Raw genomic sequence first — 12,625 nt, 5'->3', positions numbered from 1 at the left:
AAAATTCAATGTTAAACCGATTTTGATTATTTTGGTGCAGCTTAAAAAGCTGGAAAACTTTGTAGATTCTCTGAAAGTTCTTTTGCGGGGATTAATTTCAGCTTGTTTTCTTAATTTAACTCAAACTATGCTGAAGAGTCTCTATCTTCTATCACTAGTGGATTGACACGTTTTTCTCTATGGAAGTTATACTCCTACCTAAATCGGCCTACTATTTCTATTTTACTAGTGTTCTTGTGAGCTATGCGTACAGTAGACTCTCTCTAATTGGGCATTTGGGGCAAAATGTCATCCGGTTTAGCGATAGATTTGGGCGTCAAAGCCTTTGTAAATTCCACAAAAAGCACTCAATTATACAGAATCACGATAAAATAGGAAGAATTACAGCGAATTTGAGTGAATTAGCTTCATAATTAAACGTGAAAATTGTCAACAAATTTTTTCGCCCGATTAAAAAAGAGCAGATTGAGTGAGAGTCGTCTACTGTACTTATGGTACAATTATTACGGCGTTATCACACTTGCACATTAAAATTTTAATGTGATTCACATTAATTGTCGTTTGTGAGCGTCCAAATATGTTATTTGTGTCTTTGAGTCACTTAATATTTGGGGTTTTTCTATTTATTTATAAAGAAGTGGACTTGGCCTGCAAAAATAAGTTTAAATTTACCTAAAGCATAAATATTTTTCACATTAAAAAATTAAAGAGAAAATCGCATTAATTTTTCGAATTAATGCTATAAACACAGTCTAGAAAGAGATAGTCATCCCATGGTATAACTCGAGACGCCACCACCTGTCGGCGTATCGACCTTCGAGATTTGACAATTCTTTTCCCGCGCAAAATTGCCTTTCCGCCGTTTCCCGCTTCTCCCTACTTGTTTCATTTTTCCTTAGTTGCCTCTCGGCAGTTGCATGGAATGGGTGGATATTGCTGCGTGCACTGCCGACGGCAATACACACACCTCACAATGCACACAATGCGCACACTAAGCCACCTCGCACTGAGCGATCAGGCGAGAGGAAGCGTGTGAATGTATGAATAAAATATTTTCTGTGAGAAGGATTTCATTGTTTCTCACTCATTTAGTGTCTCATAAGATTATTGATTTTTCTATGTGAAGATGTAACATTCATCATCCTATGCGGATTTCATTTGATTCTTTTTCCGTATGAGAATTAAAAGAAAATAGTAATTTTTATCGTAAGAAATGTTTTACTCTCAGCAAATAAAAAAAATTAACCACTCTCTCAGGAGATAAACCAATATTGCAGCTAGAAAACACATCATATTTATCAATAAAAACGCACCATATTAATTAATCAATGAAATATTTTATTTCGTTAAGTAAAATACCTGACGTTGAAAAGAAGTCGTTTTTTTTATAAAACTACATTGATTTACATACCCTTGTGCTTATATTTCCTTTAACGACAATATTTCATTATTTCTCTGCAATAATATTTTCTGATTTCTCGAAATATCTATCGACACTTCTAAAAATCTTCGCTGAATAAATTCTTAAAAAAAAAAAAAAAATAGAAAAAACATAACATAGGTATAGAGCTAGTGGGGCTATTGAAAGGCTGCAACAAATTCGGACAATATTTATTTAAAAAGTACTGAAATATGGGAAAAATGCAACTAAAGACAGGAAGTAGATATCTCTCACCGTTAAGCCTCTGTAACCATAAGAAACAATTTAAAAAAATAAATATTTCCGGCAGAACTAAGTTTCTGGGATTGAAAAAAAAATATGATTTTTTTTTGACAAGGGAAAGTTTATGGGAAAAACTAATTTTTTGTGATATAAAATTTCTTTTTCAATCACTAAAATTTAGTTTTTTTCTACAGATTTTCTCTCAAACCATTTTGCGTGCTCACCTAAAAGACAAGAAATAATTTTCGAGATTAAGGAAATAATTCGAGATTAAGAAATAATTTTCTTGAATTATTCAAGATGGCAATTTTTGTGGCGATTAGTGTCGACGTCGACATGTTCAGCTGGACTACATCCAAAACATATACAAAAATGAACAAAGTCACCACGGCCAATTTTGAGAAAAATTAGAAAAAAGTTCATTTTTGGCATATTTCAGTAGGATAGGGCACACATGAAAGGGAAATAAGAAAAAGAATAACATTATTTTCGAGATTATGTCATTTGGGGAAGGTCATGGAAGACCGAGAGGTCGATATCTCTTACAGTTTGAATTTTATATGGGTTAGAAAACTGAAAAAATGCCAAAAAACATCATTTTTAAAATAAAGCTATTCGTTACTCTACAGATCCATCCCAGATTGTGACCGATGCAATTTAGAAGCAAGATATTAAAAAAAAAAAAAAAAACAGTAAATTTGACGAAATCCGTTAAAAAAGCCCTGCAGGGTGGTTGACCTTGACCTTGAATAATCCAAAATGGTGATGTAACCGGTATGTGTTGATGGATTAATGTTCTACTGGATTAAGTACAAAACATATCCAAAAATGAACGAAATCTTCAGGGCCAATTTTGAGATAGGTTGAATAAACCTATCTCAAAATTGGCCTATGGAGGGGATAGAAGGGATGACAGGGTGATTTAGGTAAGTTGGTTCGCTAGAGAATATTGACTTGTGGGAGTTGAGGGCTGTGATCGAAGATCGGAAGTCGATATCTCTTCACGTTTGGAAGCTAAGACGGTGAGCAATTCCAAAAAAAAAATTGAATTGTGGAAAATGCTCTCTCGTGAAGCCCGAGCAGTTTAAAATAAAAGTTCACCTGAAATCAACTTGTTAAGTTTCCCTTTTCAAGAGTGTTTAATTATTTCTATGCATTAAGAGTTTCTGATTCAACGAGTTCAGGAATTAACACTTTAAGGACGATTGGAACACCGGTGTCCCATAAAGAAAATGAATTTTCCTAACTACCAAAAGCTATTTTTTTCTTATGTTTGTAAGTAATTGCAAAGTAGAAGGTTGAATGAATCTAGGATATTTTTTACAAGTCTCCAGCAATTTTCTATAAAATAAGTATTTAAGCTCAAAAATGGCGAATTTTTAAATTCTCATACTGAAAATTGATTTCAATTATTTTTTATACTTCCAATTTTTTTTTAAGCAAAACCCTTTTGGAAAAAAACTACAATACTCAAACATAATATTTTTCATTAGACTGAAAATTATTATTCATTGGTATTGTCAGAAAATTGATTTAAGTTTTTGGGCTATTTTTGTTCCTATCGCTCGTAGAGGCAAAAAATACACCGAATCAGACTCTGTTAGACTTTACAAGGTTAGATGTAAAAGTTTCATTTTCATTGTTGATTTTCTGTTCGTAAAAAGTGTCTCGTCCTTAAAGGGTTAAGGCTAATAGTGATATAAGAGGTTGCCTAATAAATTATCTAACAAGGGGAGGAACCCAACTGTCTCCCGCGGATCGGGACGAAATTTGGCATGTAAGTAGGGTCCATATAGAAAGTTAACCAGCCACTGGCTTTTTACTGTGCGGCCATTAGAAGTAGTCATTGTGACCATTCATAGTCATGAATTTCTTATATATGAAAGATTCTTTTAACATTTGTTGCTATTTTTCTTTGACCTGAAAATGCGTTTTAATGATGTTAAAGCTTGGTTTGTGATTACTGATGAACGTCAGAACCCTTTCATGCGATACACCTTCATGGTAATGTCATAGGTCATCCGAGTAAACATTATACTTTTTCAAGGAAAATAATATTTTTAATATCAGCGAATTTTTCTTTCAGATTGTTTAAAAATAGCGAATGGGAAAATTTCTTATTCTTGTTCCTTTTTTTCCTCTTTAAATTTTACTGCTGCCGGATTTCTTTTTCTTTCTGGTAAGATCCACATTGCATACTTTTTCGTCTTCATTTTTTTTATTACAAAAATGATTGTTTTTTATTCATATCTCTGCCATTTTTTATTCGATTTTGATGAGTAAGTAGTCGTTAGGAAGGTCCCAATGAGCTTTGTAACATAACCAAAAATCATAAAAATCGGAAAATTACAACTGTCAAATTTTCAAGGTCAAAACTTTCAAAGCGATTTTAGCGCTACTAGAGGAGGTTTGACGATGTTTAAATATTTACAAAATTATAGAGCGGATCGAGACGTTTCATTTTCATATAAATATTAATGTTTATGTTTGGTCAAGTAGTTTTGCAGTTATGGACAGAAAACCAAATGCAACTAGAAAATAATATTCTGTCCTAAATCACCTAAAGTAGCATATCGTGAAATTCTTTTCTTTCTAATAAAGTAGTATCCCGTTAATTGAATAAAAATATAACTGCAATAATCTTGCATAATTTCCATTAATATTCAAGGAAGTCTAATATCTATATATTGCATTGTTCGAATAAATAAAAGATAGAGTAGGAGAATACAAGGTATCAAAATTTTCTTATATTTTTTTTTAATAAATTGTGTTCTTCCTGAAATTGTGCAAAAATTTTATATTACATGTTGATGATAATGATTACTTATGATAAAAAATCCAATATTTTTATATTGTATAGAAAATGTGTATTTTTGAAAATTTCAGACTAACTATTATTGTTTTTTTTTTAATATTTTCCAAACATTTCAAAGTAGAATTTTAAAAAGTAAATTAAACTCATATAGACAAAACTAACACATAATTTTAATGTAATTCGCTGTTAATGTAGTCAAACGTTAATTCAGCCGAAGAAGTATTTTTTTACCTTGAAAATTTGACAGTTGTAATTTTCCGATTTTTATGATTTTTGGTTATGTTACAAAGCTCATTGGGACCTTCCTAACGACTACTTACTCATCAAAATCGAATAAAAAATGGCAGAGATATGAATAAAAAACAATCATTTTTGTAATAAAAAAAAATGAAGACGAAAAAGTATGCAATGTGGATCTTACCAGAAAGAAAAAGAAATCCGGCAGCAGTAAAATTTAAAGAGGAAAAAAAGGAACAAGAATAAGAAATTTTCCCATTCGCTATTTTTAAACAATCTGAAAGAAAAATTCGCTGATATTAAAAATATTATTTTCCTTGAAAAGTATAATGTTTACTCGGATGACCTATGACATTACCATGAAGGTGTATCGCATGAAAGGGTTCTGACGTTCATCAGTAATCACAAACCAAGCTTTAACATCATTAAAACGCATTTTCAGGTCAAAGAAAAATAGCAACAAATGTTAAAAGAATCTTTCATATATAAGAAATTCATGACTATGAATGGTCACAATGACTACTTCTAATGGCCGCACAGTAAAAAGCCAGTGGCTGGTTAACTTTCTATATGGACCCTACTTACATGCCAAATTTCGTCCCGATCCGCGGGAGACAGTTGGGTTCCTCCCCTTGTTAGATAATTTATTAGGCAACCTCTTATATCACTATTAGCCTTAACCCTTTAAGGACGAGACACTTTTTACGAACAGAAAATCAACAATGAAAATGAAACTTTTACATCTAACCTTGTAAAGTCTAACAGAGTCTGATTCGGTGTATTTTTTGCCTCTACGAGCGATAGGAACAAAAATAGCCCAAAAACTTAATCAATTTTCTGACAATACCAATGAATAATAATTTTCAGTCTAATGAAAAATATTATGTTTGAGTATTGTAGTTTTTTTCCAAAAGGGTTTTGCTTAAAAAAAAATTGGAAGTATAAAAAATAATTGAAATCAATTTTCAGTATGAGAATTTAAAAAATCGCCATTTTTGAGCTTAAATACTTATTTTATAGAAAATTGCTGGAGACTTGTAAAAAATATCCTAGATTCATTCAACCTTCTACTTTGCAATTACTTACAAACATAAGAAAAAAATAGCTTTTGGTAGTTAGGAAAATTCATTTTCTTTATGGGACACCGGTGTTCCAATCGTCCTTAAAGTGTTAATTCCTGAACTCGTTGAATCAGAAACTCTTAATGCATAGAAATAATTAAACACTCTTGAAAAGGGAAACTTAACAAGTTGATTTCAGGTGAACTTTTATTTTAAACTGCTCGGGCTTCACGAGAGAGCATTTTCCACAATTCAATTTTTTTTTTTGGAATTGCTCACCGTCTTAGCTTCCAAACGTGAAGAGATATCGACTTCCGATCTTCGATCACAGCCCTCAACTCCCACAAGTCAATATTCTCTAGCGAACCAACTTACCTAAATCACCCTGTCATTTTGACCTGAAAATTTGACAGTTGTAATTTCCGATTTTTATGATTTTTGGTTATGTTACAAAGCTCATTGGGACCTTCCTAACGACTACTTACTCATCAAAATCGAATAAAAAATGGCAGAGATATGAATAAAAAACAATCATTTTTGTAATAAAAAAAAATGAAGACGAAAAAGTATGCAATGTGGATCTTACCAGAAAGAAAAGAAATCCGGCAGCAGTAAAATTTAAAGAGGAAAAAAAGGAACAAGAATAAGAAATTTTCCCATTCGCTATTTTTAAACAATCTGAAAGAAAAATTCGCTGATATTAAAAATATTATTTTCCTTGAAAAAGTATAATGTTTACTCGGATGACCTATGACATTACCATGAAGGTGTATCGCATGAAAGGGTTCTGACGTTCATCAGTAATCACAACCAAGCTTTAACATCATTAAAACGCATTTTCAGGTCAAAGAAAAATAGCAACAAATGTTAAAAGAATCTTTCATATATAAGAAATTCATGACTATGAATGGTCACAATGACTACTTCTAATGGCCGCACAGTAAAAAGCCAGTGGCTGGTTAACTTTCTATATGGACCCTACTTACATGCCAAATTTCGTCCCGATCCGCGGGAGACAGTTGGGTTCCTCCCCTTGTTAGATAATTTATTAGGCAACCTCTTATATCACTATTAGCCTTAACCCTTTAAGGACGAGACACTTTTTACGAACAGAAAATCAACAATGAAAATGAAACTTTTACATCTAACCTTGTAAAGTCTAACAGAGTCTGATTCGGTGTATTTTTTGCCTCTACGAGCGATAGGAACAAAAATAGCCCAAAAACTTAAATCAATTTTCTGACAATACCAATGAATAATAATTTTCAGTCTAATGAAAAATATTATGTTTGAGTATTGTAGTTTTTTTCCAAAAGGGTTTTGCTTAAAAAAAATTGGAAGTATAAAAATAATTGAAATCAATTTTCAGTATGAGAATTTAAAAATTCGCCATTTTTGAGCTTAAATACTTATTTTATAGAAAATTGCTGGAGACTTGTAAAAAATATCCTAGATTCATTCAACCTTCTACTTTGCAATTACTTACAAACATAAGAAAAAAATAGCTTTTGGTAGTTAGGAAAATTCATTTTCTTTATGGGACACCGGTGTTCCAATCGTCCTTAAAGTGTTAATTCCTGAACTCGTTGAATCAGAAACTCTTAATGCATAGAAATAATTAAACACTCTTGAAAAGGGAAACTTAACAAGTTGATTTCAGGTGAACTTTTATTTTAAACTGCTCGGGCTTCACGAGAGAGCATTTTCCACAATTCAATTTTTTTTTGGAATTGCTCACCGTCTTAGCTTCCAAACGTGAAGAGATATCGACTTCCGATCTTCGATCACAGCTCTCAACTCCCACAAGTCAATATTCTCTAGCGAACCAACTTACCTAAATCACCCTGTCATCCCTTCTATCCCCTCCATAGGCCAATTTTGAGATAGGTTTATTCAACTATCTCAAAATTGGCCCTGAAGATTTCGTTCATTTTTGGATATGTTTTGTACTTAATCCAGTAGAACATTAATCCATCAACACATACCGGTTACATCACCATTTTGGATTATTCAAGGTCAAGGTCAACCACCCTGCAGGCTTTTTTAACGGATTTCGTCAAATTTACTGTTTTTTTTTTTAAATATCTTGCTTCTAAATTGCATCGGTCACAATCTGGGATGGATCTGTAGAGTAACGAATAGCTTTATTTTAAAAATGATGTTTTTTGGCATTTTTTCAGTTTTCTAACCCATATAAAATTCAAACTGTAAGAGATATCGACCTCTCGGTCTTCCATGACCTTCCCCAAATGACATAATCTCGAAAATAATGTTATTCTTTTTCTTATTTCCCTTTCATGTGTGCCCTATCCTACTGAAATATGCCAAAAATGAACTTTTTTCTAATTTTTCTCAAAATTGGCCGTGGTGACTTTGTTCATTTTTGTATATGTTTTGGATGTATAGTCCAGCTGAACATGTCGACGTCGACACTAATCGCCACAAAAATTGCCATCTTGAATAATTCAAGAAAATTATTTCTTAATCTCGAATTATTTCCTTAATCTCGAAAATTATTTCTTGTCTTTTAGGTGAGCACGCAAAATGGTTTGAGAGAAAATCTGTAGAAAAAAACTAAATTTTAGTGATTGAAAAAGAAATTTTATATCACAAAAAATTAGTTTTTCCCATAAACTTTCCCTTGTCAAAAAAAAAATCATATATTTTTTTCAATCCCAGAAACTTAGTTCTGCCGGAAATATTTATTTTTTTAAATTGTTCTTATGGTTACAGAGGCTTAACGGTGAGAGATATCTACTTCCTGTCTTTAGTTGCATTTTTCCCATATTTCAGTACTTTTTAAATAAATATTGTCCGAATTTGTTGCAGCCTTTCAATAGCCCCACTAGCTCTATACCTATGTTATGTTTTTTCTATTTTTTTTTTTTTTTTTAAGAATTTATTCAGCGAAGATTTTTAGAAGTGTCGATAGATATTTCGAGAAATCAGAAAATATTATTGCAGAGAAATAATGAAATATTGTCGTTAAAGGAAATATAAGCACAAGGGTATGTAAATCAATGTAGTTTTATAAAAAAAAACGACTTCTTTTCAACGTCAGGTATTTTACTTAACGAAATAAAATATTTCATTGATTAATTAATATGGTGCGTTTTTATTGATAAATATGATGTGTTTTCTAGCTGCAATATTGGTTTATCTCCTGAGAGAGTGGTTAATTTTTTTTATTTGCTGAGAGTAAAACATTTCTTACGATAAAATTACTATTTTCTTTTAATTCTCATACGGAAAAAGAATCAAATGAAATCCGCATAGGATGATGAATGTTACATCTTCACATAGAAAAATCAATAATCTTATGAGACACTAAATGAGTGAGAAACAATGAAATCCTTCTCACAGAAAATATTTTATTCATACATTCACACGCTTCCTCTCGCCTGATCGCTCAGTGCGAGGTGGCTTAGTGTGCGCATTGTGTGCATTGTGAGGTGTGTGTATTGCCGTCGGCAGTGCACGCAGCAATATCCACCCATTCCATGCAACTGCCGAGAGGCAACTAAGGAAAAATGAAACAAGTAGGGAGAAGCGGGAAACGGCGGAAAGGCAATTTTGCGCGGGAAAAGAATTGTCAAATCTCGAAGGTCGATACGCCGACAGGTGGTGGCGTCTCGAGTTATACCATGGGATGACTATCTCTTTCTAGACTGTGGTTTTACATATAAATTGGGATTGGAGAGGCATATACGAATATTTCACAGTGATGTTAAAAATATTCAATGCAATGAATGAATGAATTGAGCTTAAGTTTTATCTTTGAAACCATATTAGTTTTCATAATTGTTGACTAGTCCTTTGCGAGAACTCTCAATCAAAACTAACTGAAGAAACTGTGTAACATTACACTGCACATTGGTTTGGTAAAATTTTGTGTATACTTGTAAAAATAAAATGATTACCCGATATCCTTGCATGAAAAATCTCTATGACAATCATGATCCCAAAAACTTACTCGTCTTTAAGGAAATAGCACGAAAATTATCTTTCTTTAAAGAATCACTTCAGTGATAGAAGTCCAAAGTCTAATTCAATAACACTTGTAAAATTTCTTCAATACGCGATCATTTCAAAGAGATCAACACTTAAGCGTAAACTTCAGGAGAGAAAGTCTTATGATATTGACCAAAAAAAACACACTGCCAGGATAGGGATTATTTGCTTTAGAAACGAAACATTTCACGGTAAAAACTTTTGGACACTGACCAAAATATTGGAACAAGTTTTCCTTGGAACAAATTTTTTTGGAATCGATTTGCACCTTGAAAAGATATTTTTTTGTTCCAAAAAGTTTTCTTTATAGTTTTGTTATGAAATTCAGTTACAATTTTGTTAGAGTTTTCTTTTGGAACCGTTTTGATACAGTGGAATGTCTACAAATTTGAGTTGAATTCGTTTTATACAAATTTGTTCCTGAAATTTGGAACACAATTTGTTGCACTCGGTTGTTTTGTTCCCACTGTCAAGAACAAATTGGTACATATTATTTATAACAATATTACTCCTACATCTGTAACATATTTGTTCCAAAAATTTTCGGTGTCCGTGGACGAGGTAATTTTTGGAACGAAATTGTTACTCATATGGGAAATCTGTTTGTTCCCATTGTCGGGAACAAATCCGTGTAAGTGATTTCGTCTTACAGTTAAGGTCTATACTTCAGTCGAGATGGATTTCGGTGGCGAAAGTTCATAAGGAACATCAAATAAGAATCAACTTAAGAGTGTTTTATACAGACGCGTGCATGACGAAATCATATGCGAGTGCTGACAGCAAGAGGGGAAGGGAATCTCGAATTAAAAAAGTGAAACCATGTAGCACGAAAATTGTCACAGATTTGGCGTCCTCTTCGCTTCGGTGACGGGTGACTGAGTGTGAGAGGAGGGATACGATTTTATACTAGACGAGCTATTTTTTGGAATAAATTCCTTACTAATATTGGGCATCTTTTTGTTCCTCCTAGAAGGTACAAATTTGTTCCAAAATTTTCGGTGTCCGTGAACGAGCTAATTTTTGGAACAAATATGTCCGGAAATTTTTTACCGTGTGATGGAATCGATGGGATACAAGTTAGACCATGAGTGCAACTCCCTAAATAGCGTCATTCTTTGAGGCACAGTGCCGTTTTCCTGTACTGTGGAGGAAACAGCGTAGCTTCAGATGTTTCTTCTGAAGTTGGGGGAAAGAATAGATAAGAAAATAAGGGAAGGATTCCAGTTGAGGCTATTGCACAACTCCAGAAGGGGAATTCTGCAAGGATATGACAATGTTATGTGACAAATTTCGTGGTAAATTTCGAAGCAGAACAACATAGCCAACTGAGGATCGAATAGCCATTGCAAGGAGTTCTTTAAAGCTCTTAGTAAATGATACACTGAGAGAAATCCGAAAAAGTTAAAATAACATTCCGGAAATGCTAATTTTACCCTGCAGTATTGGTCCGAAAACGGTGTAAATATTACCCTTTTTATTTGTATTATGGGTTAAAGTTACCCTTCTTTCATGTTGATTTTACACTTAAAAGATGTAAAATTAACATTAAAAAATGTTGATATATTTTTACACCTCAAAATTGTTAAATTTCTGAGGAAAAAATGTTAATCGCACTCTCTTTTTTTCTCAGCGTAGCATTACTGAATTTTCGATTAAATAAATCGTAGAAGTGGTCATATGAAGTTTGAACATTTCACAAGATCTTTTCAAATTAACAAGATTATCAAATTCTGACAACTAAAACGGATGTTAATAGTAATTTAATAGTAATGACGAAAAAAAGTTAATCGCAGCCTCTTTTTTTCTCAGTGTATGAATCTGATTTTCGATTTTTTTTTTGAAAAATGTACCACATTAAAAGTTTTAAATTTGTCATATGACATTGTCGTATTGTTACAGAATACCCTTAAAGGAAGTCTTGTATAGCAGGAACAGAAACACCAAACGTTCGAATCAGATCAAGCAGGATTTGATTCCACTTCTAAAACACAGAACTGTAAAGACTTTCGACTGAAAGATCTATAAATTTACTTATTTGTAGTTACCAGAGAAAAAGAGTATTATTCACAAATTTCGGCTCCACAAAAATTTTATGTCCTATCTATACAAAAATTTGTTCAAAAATTTGAGAGATTTTTTAAAAGGAAAATTTTAAAGTAGAAGATGCATGGCGGTGAATATAGAACTGTCAAATTTAGTGTCAAAGTGATCTGTCAATAAAAGGAGCTGGAAAGGCTTTATGCTTTTCAAGGAAATATTCAGAAAGTAAAACAAGTTTGCAATTTAACTTTAAACATGGACCTTCAAAGTCAGCAAGATGTTGAAGGTGTAGAATACAGCATTGTTAAAGAAGAATCCATAATCCAAGACCAAATACCAGAAGTTTACAAAGAAAGCTATGTGCAGATTCAGTGAGTACAGCTGAAAAAATGCGCATACAAAGCAATAAACTTAATAAAATATAAAATTTCTAGGAATCCTCAAGCTATCCAACAGACGCAGGAAATTATTCAATTTGTAATAACTGAAATTGCTGAAATTAGAGAAAGAAAGCATGTATGCAAATTCTGTAACAAAGCCTTTACGCAGTATTCTTCACTTTCGGAACACGTAGTCACTCATTCTGCTGAGAGAAATTACAAATGCAGCCTTTGTCCAGCAGCATTTAAGAGTGCAAAAAGACTCAAAAGGCATACTGCAGAAACACATTCAGAAGGATTCTACCCATGCACTATCTGCAACAAGAGTTTCCCAGCAGTAATTAAACTAAAACGGCACATACAGAGACATACGGGAGAACGGCGGTATGAATGTAGCTTTTGTGGAAAAAGATTCCAA

Source organism: Phlebotomus papatasi, chromosome 2 (assembly GCF_024763615.1).
Source record: "Phlebotomus papatasi isolate M1 chromosome 2, Ppap_2.1, whole genome shotgun sequence".
Lineage (NCBI taxonomy): Eukaryota > Metazoa > Arthropoda > Insecta > Diptera > Psychodidae > Phlebotomus > Phlebotomus papatasi.
The sequence above is the reverse complement of the archived record's forward strand: the minus strand, read 5'-3'. Positions refer to the sequence as shown.